Genomic DNA, 18,494 nt, shown 5'->3' on the forward strand with positions numbered 1-18,494 from the left:
AAAAAGGGGGAGTGGGTGGGTAGGGGATTGGGGGTGGGTGGGTATGGGGGACCTTTGGGATAGCATTGAAAATGTAAACGAGGAAAATACCTAAAAAAAAAGAGTATAAATTAAAGTGTGCCTGCTGGGCACTGTGCTTTGTGAAAAAAAAAAAAAAAATAGGGCCTAGAGCTAGGGAGGTGGCTCAGTGAGTGAAGGGCTTGCCGTGTCAGCAAGGGGATCCGTGAGGTTAAAAAGCTGGGCATGGTAGGCTTGCAATGCTAGCATTGGGCGGATGGAGCAGGAGGATTCTTGGGGTTTAACTCGCTGCTCAACCGAGCTATCCAGTGAGAGACCCTGTCTCAAAATACAAGGTGGAGTGTAGCAGGATTTTCCCTGTCCAATTAATTTAAATATTAAGACAAGAAGCCTGTGATTGGACAGGGGAAAGGGGGTGGAGCTAAGAGCTGGAGCATCAGGGAGCAACAGAGGAGAAGGAGGAGGAAGAAGATGGAGGACAACCAGGATGATTCTGATTCCGTGTGGCTTTAAATAGCCACGCTATAATGCTATATAGGGATAGAATAATTGGGATAACTTGTCTAATCTAGGTGGGCAGCTTGTACCATTATCAATTGGCTCTGAAATTATTGTGTGGGCATCTTGTGAATTAACAATTTATTGATGTATAAATCTGATTGGTTGATTATAAGCTTCTAGTCTTGATTTTACTGGGTTACTGGGAATTGTGACAGCTAACTGCGAGGTGGGCAGTCATTGTATGGGGCTGAGTGAGTCGGATGGAGATGTCTCAGGAGCTCCAGGGCAGAGTCTGCAGAGATGACAACAACCCGCTGGAGTCATGTTGTGGCCCAGCAGTGCTGGCTTAGTGTGGGAACTTGCTGTTCTTTTTAACGTTTCCTGTAACAGTGGAGGAATCCTGGGGAACACTATCTGCTGTTGGCATCTGGCTTACACACAAACACACACACACACACACACACACACACACACACTCAAAAAGACACATACACACATGTACACACTCTGACATACACATATACTATATGCCTGCCCCTCTCTCTCTCTCTCTCTTTCTCTCTCTCTCTCTCCTCTTGTGTGTGTGTGTGTGTGTGTGTGTGTGTGTTTTCTAGGAAGATAAAACCCACCACTGTACCTACTTCTATACACAGTTCTTTCTGCTCTAATAGGTCCTAGGCCAATTTCCCTATCCAGAGCCTGGGAATAAGAAAGCTTCATGCTGGCCCACAGGACTTCTGCCATCTTGCTGACCTCGGGCACTGCTGAAAGTAGAGCCCCACACCTTTAGAGGAAAGAGAGAGATCATGGGATAGAAATCATCAGGAAACAGCAGCAAAAATTACAAGTGGCAGATGCTGCCACTTGACTGACATAGTTGGATAACTGTAGGTACAGGTCATATTTTCTGAATGGATTTAAATGGCCGGGAAGTGGACATTACACTGGCTGGTTAGGATAAATTTAATTTCTTGTTAGGTACCCTTGAATCATCAAGGGAGGTAGAACCCCTAAAAACCTCATATTAGATGTTCAGAGAAGACTCCACTTGAACCAGTAAGAGTCTCCTCAGAAGAACCATTTCAGCCAAAGCGCTTTCCTCTTCACTGGAGTGACAGTTGAATGTCACCCCCAGGAATTTCCAGTTTGGTGCAGTTTCCCCCATCTGCTGTATGTAACTTGTTGAAGATGTCAAGGCAATTGCCTAGCTCCATTGAAAAGAGTCAGCTCCGAGCATCAATAGTCTCTGACGAACCGTTTCCTTTGTGATGCGGCCACCTAAATATATTGGCGAAGAAAAGAGCACATGTTTAACACGCCGTGCCGAAAGCTTGACGCACCACACAAAATTGATATAGGAAATATGGAAGAGATTATTTTGCCAGCATTGGCCACTTCTATACAAAGCCTTTCATTTAGGATTTATTGAACTGTGGCAGGCAGGCTGGAATTGTTAAACAAGCCAGAGAAGCTTGAAAGACTTTGAGTGTGTCGGTGTTTTTACATGTGCGCTTTTCTTCCCCTGTCAGATTTCCAGTGAATTATAATGATTGCAACAACATTTTCATTACTCCTTTGCCGTCAATAAGGGGAGGGCTTTCAGAAATGATTAGGGAACAGTGTGCCCTTTCTTCCTGGTCAGGCCGTTAGATGTGCTGTCTGTGCACAGGCCTTCCTTTGTTATAGAGAAATTCAGTGCCTACCTTGAAGTGCTCTGGGGCACTGTGCTTTCTGAATGTGTGGTCATCCTGGTTTATTGCACGAGGAAGGAAACTCGAAGCCCGCGTTCTTCAATGGATTCTGTGCCGTCCCATGTGTCTTCACTCTACCAGTGTATCACTTTAAGAGTGAATGGGTCGTTGGAATACCGGTTTTCTGCAATCATGCCTTTTAGTTAATGATACTGTGTGATTTTCCTGGGGCTACCATGACTAATTATCACAGACTGAATAGCTTCAAACCGATATTTACTCCCAGGGTTGTGGAGTCTAGAGGTCTGAAACCTAAGTGGAGGCCAGGCCGTGATGAAGGCTCTGGGGGAGAATCCTTTCTTCTGCCTTAGTTTCTGGTTGGAACTAGCCATGTTTAACATCCTTTGGCTTTTTACTTGTGTCATCATGATGTCTGCCTTTGTTACCCATCTCTCTTTGCTCTGATTAGCTGTGCCTTCTCGTGGCTTTCTTGTACAGATTCTAGATACTAGCTATATAGCCTATTTGAATCACTGTGGCTCAACTCAAAGACCATATACCCAAATAATATTCGATGCTGAGGTTCCAAGTTAAAATGAATTTTGGAAGAAAGGCTGACACTAACCAACCTTCCCTGTTTGCTTGAAAGCATGTCTATTTCGTGCGTGTGCGTGTGCGTGTGTGTACTCTAGTGTATGTGGTGTGTCTCTGTATGCTGTATGCACATCTTTTGATCTTATTCCCTTGAGATAGGGAATCTGCTCAGATTTCTTGAATCTGAGCAGGTCTGACAGTCAGCAAGTCCCTGTGAGTCTTCTGTCTCTACTACAGTGCAGAGGTTATTGTCACATACAAAGGGACACTTTTTTTCCTTTAATTTTTGAAGATCTATTCACTTCAATTTATTTGTATGACTGCTTTGCTTGCTTATATGAATGTATGTATGTATGTATGCATGTATTTATGTCTGTATATATGTATATGTATCTGCTCTATATGTACACTAGGTGCTAGCAGAAGCCAAAAGGCAGCATTGGATCCCCTGAGGTTACAGACGTTGTGAGCTTTCATGTGTGTGCTAAGAATCAAACCCTGATCCCCTACAAGAGCAACAAATGCTCTAATCTGAGGAGCTGTAGTTGACTTGTTTTGTTTTTCATGAACACTGGGTTCCCACACTCTAGATGCCAGCTCTGTTATCCATTGAGCCATCTCTTTACATTTCTTTCTTTTCAATGGTAACTATTACAGCTGATCTGAACTCGGGATAACATTGTTATTTATAGATTCAGGTGCTTGCTTAGATAATAAAGTTGTAAAAAGACTTCATTGCTTTGCTATTGATGGAGACTTAGCTAATGAAAAGCAAATAAGCCTTGAAGGCTGCACATCGGCTGGGCTCCGGGCTGCACACCTGGAATCCCAGCATCGTGGAGGTTCAGCCAGGAGGCTTAGGAGTTCGCTATCCTTGGCTCTCTGCTACATAGCAAGTTTGGGGCTAGCCTGTGCCATGTGAAACCCAGTCTACAGAAGGAAAAAGAATAAAGAAACAAACAAACTCGTAAAGCAACAACAGAAATAAAAGAAATTTAAAAGTTGATATATCGGGCTGGTGAGAAGGCTCAGCGGGTAAGGGCACCGATTGCTCCTCTGAAGGTCCTGAGTTCAAATCCCAGCAACCACATGGTGGCTCACAACCACCCATAATGAGATCTGACACCCTCTTCTGGTGCGTCAGCTACAGTGAACTTATGTATAATAATAAATAAATCTTTTTAAAAAGTTATATATCAATGTGGGGAGGAGGAGAGAGAGAAAGGGATTAAGACAGTCAGATGGACAGACAGTGATACCACACACACTCACACACCTATACACAAACACACACACACACACACACACACAAACACACAGAGGAAATACAAAAATATTTGTCATTAAAATACTACTTAGGGAATATAGCTCTAGCAACCCTAATAGTTTGAAATATCACAAGGAATCTCTCTCTCTCTCTCTCTCTCTCTCTCTCTCTCTCTCTCTCTCTCTCTGTGTGTGTGTGTGTGTGTGTGTGTGTGTGTAGGCATGCCACAGTGCAGATGTGGAGGTAAGAGAACATACTGCAGAATGCAGTTCTCTCTTTCCCCCTGTATCTGGGTCTCAGGGATGGAAATCAGGTCTTCAGACTTGGCAGCAAGTACCATTCATTACCCACAGAGCCACCTCTACCTCCATAATTCCTTTTGTAATAATTTAATTTTTTAACTGTTTTTGTGTGGCTTCAGGCACAAGAAGTTTTATAGTGGAATCAGAAAGAAAATAAGATTGGATATAGCAATTATTTTATATTCAGTCTCTGAGAAATACTATCATTTTAATAAAAATGAGTCACATAAATTCTTAGCTGTGAGTGCAGGCACTCTGAAACTCCACTTTACTTAAAGCTTTGTTAGTTTCTTGTTGGAAAGTGGCCGATTATCCTTGTGCAGGAGGCGTTCCCATTTCTTATACTAAACTATCCCTGGAAGTTGCCAGTTCCGAACTCATATAGTTTCATGACTTTGCTTCCTTTTCTTAAACTTTATTATTATTTTAAGCGTATGGATGTTGTGCCTGCATGTATGTCTCTCACCACGTATGTGCCAGGTGCCCATAGAGGCCAGAACACTAGACCTCATAGGACTGGAATTTTTGACAATTATGCCACCATGTGGGTACTGGGATTTGAACCTGGATCCTCTGGAAGAGCAGCTAGTGCCCGTAATGGCTGACCCACCTCTCCAGACCAACATCTCTTTCTTTACTGATAAGCATGAGCTGATGCCCATCTCACAGTGTGGAGGGTCCAGTGTCCTCTTGTGTGTTTCTGAGGACTCCTGGGGCACAATGGACCGTAGGCAATAGGGGATAAAGGCCTGTGTGAGGGAGCTCAGCAATTCAGTTTTTGGGTCTCTAACTCTTGCCTGACCCTGTGTGTGTCTCTACAGCTTTACCTTTATAGCTTTAGCCACATCGCCAGGAGCAGGGAAATGTCCCAGCCTTTCACTCTTCAAAGCAGCATCTATTCAGAAGTGTTATTATCAGTCGCCACTGAGGACTCAAGGGACAAAGGAGGCTGGACTAGAGTCAAAGTTTTAAATGGGCTCTTTCATGTCCTCAAGCTCTTATGGCTGTTGAGACCTTGGATTGGGCTATGGCTGGGGTGTGGTCTTCTGCCTCTGGCCTGGCCCCATTTCCTCTCCTCTGTTCCTTTTCCTCTGTAGGAACTTTGAAGGTAGGGACAAGAAGTTGTCAATCACCTTGGGACAATTAAAGTATTCTCCTATTAGAAAAAAAAAAAAGAATGCTCACCAGGAGTTCTGTCTTAGTTTGGGTTTTATTGTTGTGCAGAGACAATGTGACCAAGGCAATGCTTATAAAAGGAAACATTTAATTAAGGGCTGGCTTACAGCTTAGAGATTTAGTCCATTTTCCTCATGTCAGGAAACATGGCAGCATGCAGGCCAAAATGGTGTTGGAGAAGGAGCTAAGAGTTCTACATCTTGATCCACTCATAGCAGAGAAAGAGTGAGGGCCATATTGAGCATACCTTGAGTATAGAGGACTTCAGAGACTGGCCCCACAGTGACATACTCCCTCTAACAAGGCCACACCTCCTAATAGTGCCCCTCCCTATGAGGGAGTCTGTGGGGGCCATTCTTATCAAACCACCATTAAGTACCATTTCTTGTTTCAGCTAAAGATGTCAGCGAGATTAAACACTATACGCACTTGGTTTGGAGGGTTATCGTTCCTTCTGCCCTATTGCTCTATGGCTCCATATCTGCCTTATTCATCACTTCACATTTGTGCTTTAGCCTGGTGTTTGGTCTGTGGTGGGGCCCTGAAAAATATCCGTGGCTCGAGTGAGGAAAATGAAAGAATCACCCTTTTAGATAGTGATCTTCATAACCCGGAAGGGAGGAGGGCTGCAAACTCTTGTTAATAGTTTGTCCTTTTGAAGGAAGTGTCATACAGAGAAGCAGATAAACTCCTGGTCTCACTTGCAAGATGTCAAGAATAAGGAAACTTTTATCCTCCTGCCCCCTGTAGTACCGCTGCTTGAAAGAGACACCAAGAGTTTGAGTCAGGAAGTAAAACCCTTTATAACTGATAATCACCCATGAGTGTAGTCTTGCCTATTGCTGGGCCCAGAGCTCTCAGCCTCCTTTAGCCCTGGATGACGTTATTCAAGGGATAATTTAGTTTACATCTGCTAACACAGGCTTGATCTTGGCATCCCCTACACTTAGCCAGTGTGCAAAACCCAACACAACTCTTCCTACCGTGCCTAAGTGTAGGACGTTAGAAATCTGTGCCATTGGCCTTCCTTGTCTTCCAATCAAGATCCTTTCCCCATAGTTTATTAGTGGTTGCCATGGACTCGAGATTAAGATCATGATGTTCTCTTTGGATCAGTTAAATCTGAATAGCTGTCTTCATGAGAGACCCGGGGAAGTGAAGTAACTTGGGACAAATTGGAGCGACCCTGATTCTGGCCCAGGTCCTGTGTCTTTTCTAGAGTCCCCCAGTGAGGAACATCAGGCCTGTGTCAGTATATGCCTGGGTGCATGGTGCCTGCTCCTCTGGTTCTGCCCATGGAACTAGCAGCAACTTAAATTTTGAGAAGAATTAAGCAAAGATTGTAGGTGGAAAGCAGTTGGCAGAGACTTTGCCCTGGTAACACAGATGGTGTGCACAGACAGGCTGTACTAAATGGATTTCAGAGGTAGGGGCGGCCAGTGCTCCAAGTCAGCCAGCTGATGGGTAATGCCCCCCAAGGTCCAGCACATCCTGTGTACTGCAGCACTCCTGTGGGTGGATTTTCATTAGCCACCAAGGACTGTTTGCTAACAACTCGTGCCTCTTACACTGCTATAGCCCAGGTAACACATTTAAGTAAAAGGAATGACATCACCTCTTACCGCTTTAAAAGCAGACAGAGCTCCTTGGGAACCACACTACGGAGACAGTCTGGCAGCTTTATCTTTGCAGCCCCATAAATGTCCTGATTTTATAGAAGTGGAGAAAAGGGTTCTTTCTATATTTCTATAACCCAAGGAAGATTCCCAGCCACAGTGGTACCTTCTGTTGTTTCTTGTTGATAATTTGTTTTTAGAATTATTTTTCTTTAAACATTACTAAAGGTATCTTGCTTTTTTGAGTGTTAGGGGTTCTTTGTCTAACATATCTACTATCTAGTATAATTTCTTTAAGGACATATAAAGTTGTCCTTCTATCTGGGTGGTTAAATATGTTGATATTCTCTGCATCTGAGTACCTTCTCCTTTGTACATCCGTCTGCAGGCTAGCCTGGGCTAAAGAGACACAGAGGAGAGGGAAGCGAATGATTAACAGTGAAACCAGCCATTTGTGTCTATGGAAAACATTTCCTGTAAGACAGGTCAAAAGTTGCCAAATCACTCGGATGGAGACCAGTAAAATCCCTTCAACTTAGAGGTTAACTCTTTTGCTAATCTGGTCTTGTATCTTCCAATTGTCTATCATAATATTGTATACAGTTTCAAGTTTCCTTGGTGATACTAAGAAATTAAGAACAAATTGGCTGGGCAGTGGTGGAACATGCCTTTAATCTCAGCACTTGGGAGGCAGAGGCAGGTGGATTTATCTGAGTTTGAGGCCAGCCTGGTCTGCAGCATGAGTTCCAGGACAGCCAGGGCTATACAGAGAAACCCTGTCTTGAAAAACAAAAACAAAACAAAACAAAAACAAAAACAAAAACAAAAACGAACAAATTGGAAAAAGACGATTTTGGCATTCATAGCTAATTATACATTGTGTAGAAACATTGTTTTCTCATATAACAGCAGTTACTTCATATATTTTTGTTGTCTTTTGTGATTGTGTTTTACCTGCTTTGAGTGGAAAAGTCAAGTTATTTTTGACAAAGCACCTGAGATAATTTACCATGTTTTTCAGTCACAGGATAAGGTACAGATAGCTTCAAAACTATTAAGTTGGTGGCCCTGAATACAGGAGAGCTAGGATACATTTGGGAAATACATGTTTGGATTTTCCTTCATTTTCCATATTTCACATCCTCCAACATGTCAGTCACAAAAAGCTATGTATTCATTCAACAAAAATTACTGAACTCCTGCAGTGTGTCCAGCACAGCTCTAGGTACTAGCAATACAATATTAAAACAAATGTACTTCTTTTCCTGATTAAAGTGGAAAGACAGGCGAGAAACATAAAAAATAAATATATAACAAAATGGTAATTCTATGGATAATTAGCAATGGAAGACTACTATGAAGAAAAATAGAGGAAGCAAGGTAGCTAAGGGGATTTGCTTAGCTAAGGGGATTTGAGTAGCTGTGAGCCCCATGTCCACTCTCCAATGGCACTATCATTTATGATAAAAGGCCAATAGTTGGAAAGTCCCCCAAAGGGCAGAGACGATGGTACATATTAAAGACTGAACAGGAAAGCAGTATTAAATGTACATGTCTGCAATAGATAATTATCCATATATTATAGATGGACCATGTCAGGAGACCTTTACACACACACACACACACACACACACACACACACACACACACACACACACACAGAGGTACATATCATCACCAGAATTTTAATTGCTTGGGAATCAGAGAGATTTTATTCTTAATCTTCAAAAGTGAGGACTTTAAAAGTTTGCTCAAGAACTTTGGAGTTAAGGTGTCAGGGTGAGGAAAAGTGTAAATCTCTAACGTGGGGGTGGGGTGGGTGAGGGTGGAGATCTGAGCATGTACCACAGAGAGGCCGTTATTCTCAGTGTGGCTGCCTTGGAGGAACAGGACAGAAGCACCCTTCTGCCCGTCCGTCCCCTGGAGAAGGCAGGGGGCAGGGGTAGGGAGACTAGCCCATCTCAGAATATCCACACTACAGGATTCTACATTTTACTTGCGATAGAGGAGGATTCTCTTTTGTAAACCAAGAGTGAAATAAATAATTTCTGAGGTTCCTTCCAAATGAAGTGTGCTCTCAGACACCTAGTGAGAAATACCTAATGGTCCCAGTGCAGGTCTGGACATTGTGTTCAGTGTGTCTCATGTTCAGAGTTCTGGGACTTGTCTGAGCTCCTGGGTTAGGCTTTATTTCAGATGTCACTTATTTGACTAAGAAAAGAATATAGCAGTCTCCATTCCCCAGAGTGAATGTGTGAATAAGAAAAGGTCCCAGCAGGTGGAACCTTCTTTGGCAAATGCCAAAGCTGTCTGAGGAGTTCTTTTAGAGGTATCTTATCATTTATTTAGGTTACAGGGGTTTTGTTTGTTTGTTTTTGTTTTTGTTTTTTAAATGGAAGAATAAAAATCTCTGAAAGTGCTTGGCTTAAGTGTTTGAGTGTATGTTAATATTTATGGCTTTGGAAAATAAAAGATCTGAGTTTGGGGTAGACAATAACTCTCTCTCTCTCTCTCTCTCTCTCTCTCTCTCTCTCTCTCTCTCTTTCTCTCTCTCTCTTAGTTCCCAGCTTATGTGAATTGCTTGATTGAATCTTATTTACTTAAGGCAACAAGCAAAGGCTGGACTAACTAACCAAAAATAAAGAACAGATGGGCGTGGGGTAAATACCCCAAGCCCCCATTCCCCGGCGGGCCAGACCCTTCTTGTCTTGCTCCATGGCCGTCTGCATACTAAGCATTCACCTCTTTTCTTCTCTCACTTTTGCTTTGAAGAGCAGCACAGATGTAGCTGGTGACAGGCAATTCACCAAAGTAGTTAAAATTCCTCCAGTTGTGGCAGTTTGGTAAGCTGCAGTGTTATTATTGTAACCGGCTAATTACGTAATGTCAACAATTGACTGAGGTGGAGGCTCCGTATTCGTATAAACCAGACTGGGGACATTAGCCTCAGACTCCGGGTTGGGCACATTTTTCTCTGTAGGTATTCAGGTTTAACTTTTTTTTTTTTTAAATCCTTTGTTCCCCCTCTCCCCGCCTTTCTTTTCCTCTTCTGTTCTATATTCTTCATGGGAAATCTCTTTCCAGATTGTGCCACATTCTGCTGGAGATTGGAAGGAGTTGGTTAAAGCTCCCGCTGCGTCTTAGCTGAATCTGCTGTTTGGGGATGGCCTGGCTTTGTTCATCCCTAACTACGGTCCCTGCTCACCCCTCCCGTGCTGTGGAGATGCGGTGACCTGTGTAGGTTCTTCAGAATTACGTAGAAGGCACTTGGTGTCTTTGGTCCTTTCTCTAAAAGGCTTATTGCAGGCTGGACATCGGAGGGATTCGTGTTCACGAAGCTACTTTCCGTGATTACCAAGGCTTCTGGTATGACTTAGTGGGTGGAATATGTCTTAAGAAGAAAAAAATGCATAATTCTGACAAGATGCTTTTTGAAAACTCCAACCAGCTGTTTCAAGTAGAAGACTGTAAAATTTATTCAAAGTAAATTTTGTTTCCCTTGGAAGCACATGGAGTTCAAAGAGGATGCTAAAGTAAACAGTACAGCTTAAGTTGTTCAAAGTTTGTTCGCTGTTGTCTTTGTCCAGCTTTCGGGAGCCTCTTTCTCTGTTGTCAAGCTGTGCGCCGTTCTAAAGTTACCCTCGTATAACCTGAAGACGGTGGGCAGGTCCTCAAAGGTACAAGGCTAGATTTCTTCCATATGTCTGTGTGCCTCAGACATGCCGGATGAGGATGGTGGCTGGCGGTGGGTATTAGTTTCCCCTTGCTTCTGAAATGAATTCCAATGAGCTGAGTGACCTCAAACTGCACTGATTAACCCTCGGATGAATCAGACATCTGACATGGGCCTTCCTGGGCCAGAACAAGGGCACAGGCAGGACTGACTGCATTACTTTCTGGTGGCTCTAGAGGAGAACACCTTCCCTCTCCTGGTTTCTGGTCCTATTCTGCCATCTTCAAAGCCAGCTACACTGTATCTGTTTGAGCATGCTTCCTTCATCACATCCTCAACTCAGAACCAGGTGGGGATGCTCTGATTTTAGAGCCCCTGTGATTCCGTTGAGCACACCCAGAAGATCCAGGATACCCTCTCCCTGTATACAGCCCCCGTTGCCATGTAGACTAAGAGAGTTTAACAAGAATATTAAACCCTGAGTATAATCTTCCATGCTAAAAGCACAATGTTCAAGTATAGAGGCAGCAGTTCAAGGATGTTTGTGCTAATTGTGTGTCTAAGGGGAAGAGGGACATGATAGAAAAAGCCTGAGACACAGGAACTGAGGAAAACAGTCTGTGATACCATGTGAGTGCCCGCATGCTCACACGCACACAGTCTGAGCCGGGTTCCACTGATGTCCCTACACATTCACGAAAGAAAGGAATAGAACATTTACATCTGAGTGCCACAGAGCCAGCTTACACTCTCTCTCCCTTGCTCTGGGACCCTCCTGACCACATTCGAGCCAGATCTCTGGAGCCCTTTTATCTAAGTCTAGACCCCTATCTGGGCATTCCTCCCAGCTAGCTGTGCTCAACTGTGGGCAGTCAATTTGCTTCCTTCTCCTAAGGTGAGGAAATGGGGCCAAGTAATTCTTTAAATCTCCTTCAGTTCCTATGATTTAATGTATTAAGGAGGGGCCCAGACATAGAGTCCATCCATCCATCCACCCACCTGTCCATCTATCCGTCCACTCACCCACCCATCCATCCTCTTTTCTTTCTTTTTCTTCTCTTGTGTGCACATGATTGTGTGTATGTGTGAACACATTGTGTGCCAGCATATGTACGACTCTTCACAGACTCAAGTCCTCAGTAGCTGTGCAGTGTGTGCTTTGCTGGCTAAGCTGTCCTGTCCCCTACAGCCTTCCACACGGACTTCCTGAGAAAACAAAACAAAGGTCTCAAGACTCTTTCCTGTGAAAACTAAAATTTTTAGCATTTTTATCTTCATCCTCTCTCTCTCTCTCTCCCTGTGATCTCATTACATATACAAATACATATACTTGGATATAAAATGACATATATTTGTTAACTAAATACGGGATATTTCCTCTTTTTATCCTTAAATTCTATGGAAACCCATTTATACATACATACATACATACATACATACATACATACATATATAATATATATTATATGCAAATAAGATAAATACAGAGACATGAAAACACTTCAGTAACTAACTTAACTAAAAATGAGTGAATCAGACAGTTGACATAGGTTAAATGTGCCTAATTGCAACACTAAGTCACAAAGTAACTTCTCCTAGGCTACTCTTACGTGACAAGGACTAGAAAATGGGTTGTATATGGTTTTCTTGCGTACTGAATGCACTTTTATAACATATACAAAGCGTGTTTATTCACGTCACTGTGGGCATCCTTCAGTGCTACAACCTGCACAGCTTTAGGGATTGAGGTCACGAGTGGATGAAGAATGATGAGACACACTGACACACAGAAAAGTTGGGGCCACGTGAACTGTGTGCTCTCCTGGAGGTGTACTAGAAACTCAGAATGTTTGTATTGTACATCCGGATTGAGGAGAGCTCTTGTCTACCGATAAACAAAGAGGTGGGTTTAGCTAGTCTCATAGTGGGGTGTCTGTGGGGCGTGTTCTTGGGCTGTAGTCATGAGAGGAGGGAGCTGTGGTTAGTATTTTCTGGACACGCTGTCGGCGTCTGTTCACATCCAGCCAGGGTCTGTGGTGTTGGCATCCTTCACATGCCCGCACTCGTGTTAACTGTACACATTCACTCAGCATGCCTGTGCTCCCCACACTGCAGTGCTCATCCCTAGCATGGTCTCTCTCCCTACACGTATCGGCTTTTGTCTAGTTTATATCTTAGCAAATAAAAAATGTCTCCTTTGTTGCAAATGAGTGTGTGTAAAGATTCTCCATTTATAAGCTGGGGGCTGTTAGGGGAAGATGCGTGTTGTCTAAAAGAATTTAAAATGGTAGGGTTCGGTGATAAGTAAAACTGTAATAATGAGTATGTTTGTGTCTCCCAAGAGGTGGTGTGTGCAGCTGACATCAACAATATAATTCCTGTATTTGTTTTATGATAATGGAATTGTGTGAAAGTGCTGTACTTAAAGATGGCTTATAATTCCGTTCAAATGTAGCCAACCATCGTACCTTCAAAAGAGTTGTAAAAATTGCCCTGCAGCGTGTTTTGCTCTGGGTTTGAAGTGTTGTGGAGCAAGGAAGGAGAAATAAATTGCTAAAAAATAATGCTGAGAGGAGGAAGGGACCCTGAAGCTCCACCTCGCAGCATGCCGCCTGGTGGCTAGCTGGTTGCCATGTTGATAGGCAGCTCATGATTCGAGAAATTCCTCAGCTCTGACACTGACAATGAGCTTGGGCCTTGGGTAATAACTTCCTTCTGTTGTTTTGTTTTAAGCACTAGAGCCAACATGTGATTAAATAGTTTAAAGGTTGCGATAGTCTACATTTTCACAGTTCCAGAAGCTTCCTAGTTGAAGATCGAGGTGTGGGCATATTTGGTTGTAATAAATAGGGCTTCAGGGCAGAAAGCAAGAAGACCCACGGGAAGAGGTTTGCTTGGTTTTGAGTGGGAAACCACTATGAGACTGGCAGACAAGAGAGAGTAGAGGATACAGGGGGCGGGGCAAGTGTAGCAACATGGAAGCAGTGTTTGTGGCTCAGGCTGGGAGCAGTGGAGGTTGCAGACACTGGATGAAGCTGAGTGTCTGTTTACAAGTTAGAGCTAGTAGGCTTGCTGAAGGATTGGGTGTGGGCTGTGGACGGCCAGAAATGGAGCCACCACAGTAAACCTAGGTCTTGTGACCAAGGCAGCGAGGTGAAGAGTAGGGGGTGGGGTGGGGGTGGGTGGGGTAGGGGAGTGAAGGGGGTGGGGGTTGGGAACAGGTAGAAGGGCAGGTGGAAATCCAGAAGTCTGTTTTGGACATGGCAGCTTGGGATAAATTGGGATATGAGGAAGACACTCAGAGCTCACGTAAGAAGTACTGGCTGGGATTAGATCTGGGAGATTTCGAGAGGTAGACCAGCAGTTAGGTGGACCAGATGTAGTTAGCTACGTCTGTGGGGAGTCATCCGGGAGCCGACCTCTGACTAACCCTAGAGATGTTCATTTAATTGATGAGGAGGATGGGGGGAGGGAGGAAGAGGGGGAAGAGGAAACCATAAACTTCCTAGTTGATTTTAGTACCCAGCTGTGGTTGCCAAAGGCTTTTATGACTCGGTTTCAAAGGAGGGAAGCCATGAGCTCTCATTTTAGGAGTGACTTTAGATTGTGAAAGGATTCAGTGATGGAGCCCTGAGGCACCTGAGACGGAAGAACAGCAAAGAAGTTTGGGAAGGAGCCTGACCCTTGATTCCTTTGCTGCTGCCATTGTGGCTCCAGGAACTGACAGCTCCTAGAAATGGAGAAGCCACAAGCCCCATCCTGGTCTATTGAATGGCAGTGTGCATCGAATGGCAGTCTTATTAAGCAGGTTCCAGGGCTGGCCTGCTTCTGTCAGGAATGAAGCTAGTTCATTCATTCAACACTCACTTACACTCACTCATACATACACACACACACACACACACACACACACACACACACACACACACACCAGTAATTTGTCCTACTATCCTCTCATTAAAACTATTTAGGATCATATTTTGATCTCTGCACTTGCATGAGAAGGAGGTATTTTTGAAGGAGACATGTCAGGCGATTTCCACATGTGCACAAATTCAGTGAACTAACCCCTCTGGGATTCAAGGATACTATCTAGGCTTTCGTTATTTTCCCCAAAGCTAACACACTTAACTCCCAGGCTCCAAAATTTTCAGTGCCATTGGATCACACACTGGATCACACTGTCAGCATACGCCCTTAAAGTGAAATCAGACCAATTACTGGAGTCACATGGTCACACAGTCAGCAGAAAGGGACCGTGATCATGGAGACAATCTATGTCCTATTCCCTACTCTTCCCTTTGTTTTTTCAGTTGTTTTTCTTTACTAGTAATTTTTCTCATATCCATAAAGGAGCTTAGGATAGCCAAGTTGCAAGTCTAGTTATTATACAGAGAGAGTCTGAAGAACAGGGTAGAAGGAGTTTAACTGAGGCCATAGATACGTCACAAAAGTTGCCAATTATTTCATGCAGCTGAATATTCTAGTCAGGAATAGTTAGGAGCAGTGTGCAGTGGGACGGGGGGTGGGAGGACTTACAGACAGGAGTCAGCTTTTCATCTCTTTTTGATATTTATCTAGTGTATCATTGGTGAAGTAAAATGCAGTAGGCTTCAATTGTTTTGAAAACGTTTTGTTTCTCAAGCCAGGCAGGGTTGGCCTATGCCTTTAATCCCAGCACTTGGGAGGCAGAGGCAGGCGGATTTCTGAGTTCGAGGCCAGCCTGGTCTACAGAGTGAGTTCCGGGACAGCCAGGGCTACACAGAGAAACCCTGTCTCAAAAAAACAAAAAACAAAAAAAAAGTTTAGTGAGTTTAAAATGTTACCCTTTATCCTTTTGGCTATCTTTGTATACATCTATTGAACTGTAATTTATAGCCAGCGCATTAGAATTTCACGTATGGCATTCCTCCTGAAGCAGACTAGTCTGAGAGCAGGGTTTCTTTATGATAGATAGCACATGCATGTTTCTTCTCTCTCACAGGTGTGTATGTGTTCTCTGTCCTTTAGTTCTACTTCTTAGCATTTTACCGTCAAAAATATTTCCTAGGGCCGGGGAGATCTGAGCAAGCCCCAAGATCAGATTCTCAGAATCTAAGTAAGAAGCCAGGTGGGACAGCATACACTTGTAAAAGCAGCCCTCAAGAAACAGAGGCAGGAGGATTCCTGAGGTTAGCTAATCAGGTTCAGAAAGAGAGCTTGCCTCAAAAAAATCAGGTGAGGAGTGCCTGTCCTGGCTGTTCTCTGTGGCCGTGTGCTGGGTCCCCTGTTCCTGCTGCTGTTCCTGCGGTGTGTGACTATCATGTGAGATTTATATTAAGCACTTAATAAAAACAGCCTCAAATGTGCAGAGGCTCACTTCATTTTATAAGCTTTACTATATAAAAAAGATAACTACATAAAGGCTCAGGTGAGCGGTGCGTGCCTACAACCCCAGTGCTCAGGAGACTGAGGCAGGAGGATCACCAGTTTGCATGACATGGTACCTCTGAGGCTAACCTGAACAACCTAGCAAGACACTGCCTCAAAAACAAAACAGAAAAGAAGGACAAGAGAGAGAGAGGGGAGAGGGAAGAGGGGCAGGGCTAAAAGTCTTAACTCCCTTCTCTACACGTCATGGAGGAGGAGGATAGATGGGTTGGGGAGACTTGGGAGGAAGGAAATTGTTTCTATAAATATAAATCATTTGTTTTGGTTGGAAACATCTCTAGTTCATATCTCATTGTCCAATTATTTAGAATACAATGGGAGCTGGAGTGCCCTTCCTTACTAAAGACGCCACCCCCCCCACCCCCCCCAACCCCCCCCCACCCCCGTTGCTTTCTTTCTTTATCCTTAATTGGAGGTAATTGTCGTTCGTTAGCTGGACTATTTTATTCAGAGAACACGACAGGGAAACATACATACACCAGCTGGTGAGACGTTGTTCATCGAAAGTGGACTCTAATTTTACTTTCAGAGGCTTTTTTTTTCCCCCTCCACAGAGGAAGCAGGGGGGAGTGGCAGTTAAGTGTCTTTAAGTAACATTCATTTTATTACCACAGACTATTTCCAGAGTCTTTTTCAAGCATCATTTCCTACAGTTGCAGGAGGAGCTCAGCCGGGAGAGCGCTAAGGGGGTTTGGCTGCAGGTTTCTGTTATCTGAAAACCATAATTGCAAACCTTATGCATGGATAGGATATGGAAGACTTTTTCTTTTTCTTTTTTTACATGAGGGGACTTAATTATATTTTAAAGACCTCAGTTCTATGTTGGGGGTTTCATGGGATTGATTTTATTGTCCTTGTAATGAATTTATTTGAAACTAAGAGGTGGTTATTCTAAAGTAATTGTTCAGCCTTTGCTCCTTGGCTCCACATTTAATTGACTGTCAGTACACCCCTTTGAAGAGTAGGAATGCGGATATGTGCACACCCCATGTGATTGGCTCAGAGTCACTAGATAAAAGGCAGCATGGCTGGCTGACCGCGGCACTCCCAGCGTTTCCTAATGACACTGTCGTGGGTTGCTGTAGGTTTGAAGGATCCAGGCTGCCTAGATTTGTTTCCTTAAGCTCAGTGTTTACTTTCTTTCTAAATGTGTCCTCCTTGCCTGCCTCCTGTACCTTACTCCTATGCTTGTTGTCTTGGATTCTTTCTGCTGTTGGGGTAAACCACCACAGCTCCATCATCATGGGAAGCCAATGCAGGAACTGAAGAAGGGCCCGTGGAGGGATGCTGCTTCCTACTGGCTTGCTCGCCGTGGCTTGCTTTGCTTACATTTTAATACAACCCAGGACCACCTGCCCAGGGATGGAACTGTTCCCAATGGGCTGGACCTTGCCACATCCGTCGCTCATCAGGAAAATGCCCCCCACAGTCTTGCTTACAGGCCATTCTGATGAGGCCATTTTCTCAATTGAGGTTGCTGTTCCCTGGTAACTCTAGCTTGTGCCAAGTTGGCAAAAAAGACTAGCCAGTACCCTTATTCTTGAGAGTAACCTAACTTAGAGAAATAGGACAAAATCAGTAATAATTCTTTTCAAATAGTTGGATTGCTAAAGAGCTCACAGTATTCCTAGAAAACCCTTGTAATGTGCCCCTTTGCCTTTAGGCAGAGCCAAGCTTGTGAGACAGCCCTATTTTTACAAGTCTCCAGTGAAGGAGCTGTCACAATCCATTGCAATATTTAACAGCCCTCCCTGTCAGGAAATTCTTTTATCCAACTTAAATAATGCATGCATCCAACTAAGCTGTGATTTTCCTTCAGTGACTATGAACTGGTCTTGCTCTCTTTCTCTTTGTGTGAGAGCCTTTCATAGTGTTGAAAGCTGGACTCTGAACACTACCCTATTAGCGCATCTCATTCCTGCGGCTTGTCCATCATCATAGTTTCCCATACCTTTATCACCTTTCATCTGTCCCCAGTGACCATGCACGCCACAGTCCTCTCTCTCTTTGTTCATGAGGTTCAGAGTGAAAGCTCTGACGTGGCGTGGAGAGACGGCCTGATGCTCAGAGAGGAGTCAGCTTAGAGCACACACTCTGCATGTTCTATATCTCTGTCTGCTTGGAGACAGCTTTCCTTTCAGAACAGTGTCTATCCTCTGGGGTTGGTCCAGCCTGCAACCCATATGCCACATGCAGCCAAGGATAGATATTGAATAGAGCCCATCA

General features: G+C 43.9%; 1 protein-coding gene and 1 long non-coding RNA gene across 3 annotated transcripts in view; both read left to right on the forward strand.

Annotated features, from left to right (window-relative positions):
* Window positions 1-18,494, forward strand: part of Sh3rf1 (SH3 domain containing ring finger 1) — a 241,211-nt gene that overhangs the window by 75,636 nt on the left and 147,081 nt on the right. The gene's annotated exons all lie outside the window — the stretch shown is intronic.
* On the forward strand, window positions 1,070-13,708 carry Gm40499. The gene is made up of 2 exons (XR_870456.2): window positions 1,070-10,141; window positions 10,250-13,708. It is a non-coding gene; the product is annotated as a predicted gene, 40499 (long non-coding RNA).

The sequence above is a fragment of the Mus musculus genome, chromosome 8 (genome assembly GCF_000001635.26).
Source record: "Mus musculus strain C57BL/6J chromosome 8, GRCm38.p6 C57BL/6J".
Taxonomy (NCBI): Eukaryota; Metazoa; Chordata; class Mammalia; order Rodentia; family Muridae; genus Mus; species Mus musculus.